The following is a 3,483-nucleotide window of genomic DNA, read 5'->3' as shown; positions in this document are numbered from 1 at the left end:
CAAACTATATTGTTTATAAATAGATCCCCAAGATTCAAGTAAGAATACACACATCCCTTGTATTTAGGCAATCTTTGTTTATCCTGGAGTTTAGCTTTAAACATTTAGATGCATGCAGGAAATATAGGCAAACCTGCTTAGTAGTTTAGTTTCTATCCTGGTATTGGTATATAACGGCCGAGCTGGCCGTGATTGGCCCCGCCAGACAGCGCTGGACCGAGGACGGGTAAGTCTGTTACATATATATACCAGGATAGAAACTAAACTACCCCACCTCCCTTTTGTCTGTAATATGGTGGTGCTGAAACACAACTGGATCCAGGTGGACTGACCTGGAGCAGCACCTAATAGATGTGTTTTGGAAGTTGGGAGGTGCTGATTCACATCTAGCAGTGGCACCTTGCTGCTTCTCACTCACAGAATACCAAATGTAAAAAAAAAAAAAAAGCCAGCACTAAAGGGTTGCTTGCAGTCACCAATCAGATTCCAACCTGTGTTGGAAGTATACAATTAAATGGTAATGTAGAAAGAAGACGGAAAGTTACATGGCACAGAGTAGTTAATGCACAGAGTGCAGGAGTCAGAAGTATTTAAAGTACAGAGTGCAGGGTATGTTCAGGAGTAGATAACGCACAGAGTTCAGGGATCAGGAGTGCGTATTCACAGACAAAAATGTTTAGCTAACCCTAATTGTTTTTTTAGCCCTAAAATGTGTAGTTAAAATTGTAGTTAACCCTAAATATTTTTATTAGCTCCTTCATTCCCTTACATTAACTTTTTTTTAAACTTTATTTTTTATAAACGTTATAAATTTGTGCTTGTGTTTTTGTATTTTCAAATTAAAGTGCTCGGAGGGGGGCTCATTCTGGCATCCTCGCCTTATCGACTTTGTCGTACCACTGATCGCAGGTACAGAAAAGTACTTGTTAATCTGCCAGACATGCACTCAACTCCTACTCCCTGTTGTACTCGGACAACTCAAGCATTTTTGACTAAGTGTCCAGTTGTCTTTCTCTAAGGTACTCATACCCTCCTACTTTCTTCTTCTCTATATATACAGTAGTCACCAATTATTCTACAGTCCAAGATAAGAACTTGGAGGGTTAATTAGACTCATTAAGATAGCACAGGAAATGTGCACAACACACAGGACAGCTCTGAATTTTCTTTCTGATCAACAGTTATTTTTGCACTTCTCAAACAGATATTCTATAGGTTGAACTTGATGGACCGTGTCTTTTTTCAACCTAACTAACTATTTAACTATGTAAGATATAACAAGTTGTGGACCTAGAAGGCGAAATGGTTAGGCTGTGACAAACTGACCAATATTTTTATCATCTGGTTTTTTTCCCACTTATTCACAGAGAACAAAACAAATCATATTCCAAAATATGTATAATATAGTTATTTGTATTATATGGGATGCAGAGAACAATGCTGACATAAACCCCCGTGCTTATAGTGGATGAAAGGATAACCCAGTGGGCACATAACATACAGTGGAGCTTTCTGTAACTTCATTCATTCATTTCAAGTCTGCATGAATACATTCCTGACATATTATGATCAACAATATCATTAGAAAGCAGTCCTATCATTAGAAAGCAGTCATTGGGCTTCAGCCAAAGTTCACTTTGACTATAAAGAATATCAAAATGATCACTATCACAAATTAACTTGGTAGAACCTTGCTGCAATATTGACTTTGCACACTAGATGGCTCTGTTGCTTTCATTATCTGTTCTACAGCACAGTCTTTTCTACTCTAATAAAGCAGATGCAAATGTCACACATGCTAAACTTTATGCTTGGGAATTTGAATGTCCCAATGGTATTTATACACATACTGTAATGTAACATGAAAATATACCTGCATTTTTCATAGGTGTGTTCCTGCCTTTATAGATTTATTATTTGTCTGAAAAGGTGCCATTTACAGATACCCTCTGGACCCATTCCCGTAGCCAGGGGCTATCACTGCAAGGGTTAAGTGCTTTTTTTTTTGTCTAGATGCAAAAAAGTTATACTCACCTGAACCTTGCTGTTACAGCTCTCTCTCCAGCATGTCTCCTGCTCCGCTGCAGCAATGTTATGTCCCTCAGCATACTCATGTCCTATACACAGTGTATAGGACATGATGACTCACAGGACCTTAGACCACTGCAGTGAAGGGTAGAGAGACTGCATGGACCAGTCTAAGAGCAAGCTGGCTCCAAGGATCAGACGAGTGAAACCTTTTTATTTTTGCAACTAGACAAAAAAGTTTTCTTTTTTAGCCTACAATTGGCTTTCAGTGCGTTTCAGGGTGTTTGCATGCATTTTTTAGGTGTTTGCATGCGTTTTGGTGAGAGCAGAAAAAAACATGAGTTGATTACCTGATAACTCTGTTTCCAGGAATCTTCCAGGACAGCCATCGAGAGATATAGGCTCCGCCTGCCTGCAACAGGAAACACATCAACCACATTAAATAAATAGACTCCTCCTTCCATCCCAAGTCAGTAACCTCTAGGACCGAAGGCTACCCCATGTACAAAAGTATCCCCTCCTTCATCCAACATCGGATGCCACCTGGATACACACCAAGGGCGGGAACATCCACATTAAATAAATAGACTCCTCCTTCCATCCCAAGTCAGTAACCTCTAGGACCGAAGGCTACCCCATGTACAAAAGTATCCCCTCCTTCATCCAACATCGGATGCCACCTGGATACACACCAAGGGCGGGAACAAGCTGTCCTGGAAGATTCCTGGAAACAGAGTTATCAGGTAATCAACTCATGTTTTCCCCAGTCATCTTCCAGGACAGCCATCGAGAGGATCAGTGAGGACAAATCTTACCTCCTAGGGTGGGACCACAGCTTGCAGGACTTTCCTGCCAAATGCCTGGTCTTGTTGAGTCATAAGGTCCAGCCTGTAGTGCCTGACGAATGTCTGGAAGCTGGACCACGTGGCTGCTCTGCAGATCTGTTCTGGAGTAGCCCCTGCTCGCTCTGCCCAGGACGTAGCCCATGCTCGAGTCGAGTGTGCCGTGACCGAACCTGGTAGTTCCAAGCCCTGCGCTTTGTAGGTGTCAGTTATGGCCATTTTAAGCCACCTTGCAATCGTGCTTTTAGTGGCCCTGTTCCCCCTAGTGGGGCCCCCAAACGTAACAAAGAGGCGTGACGACTGCCGCCAAGGTTTTGTGACTTGGAGGTACTCCAAGACACACCTTCGCACATCAATACCCTGCCACTCCCGTTCCCTAGCAGAGGCCGGGTTAGTGGCAAATGATGGAATGACCACCTCCTGAGTCCTGTGGAAGGTGGAGACCACCTTCGGCAAGAACGCCGGGTCTGGTCGCAAAATAATCCGATCTACCAGGATGGTGCAGTAGGGGTCGGTAATAGAAAATGCCTGAATCTCGCTCACCCTCCGTGCGGAAACCAACGCTACCAAGAGGGCCGTCTTTAACGTCAGTTGCTGGATGGAACACCCCCCC

The sequence above is a fragment of the Nanorana parkeri genome, unplaced genomic scaffold (assembly GCF_000935625.1).
Source record: "Nanorana parkeri isolate BGI_ZX_2015 unplaced genomic scaffold, ASM93562v1 scaffold264, whole genome shotgun sequence".
In the NCBI taxonomy this organism is placed as follows: Eukaryota; Metazoa; Chordata; class Amphibia; order Anura; family Dicroglossidae; genus Nanorana; species Nanorana parkeri.
Note: the sequence above shows the minus strand (reverse complement) of the source record.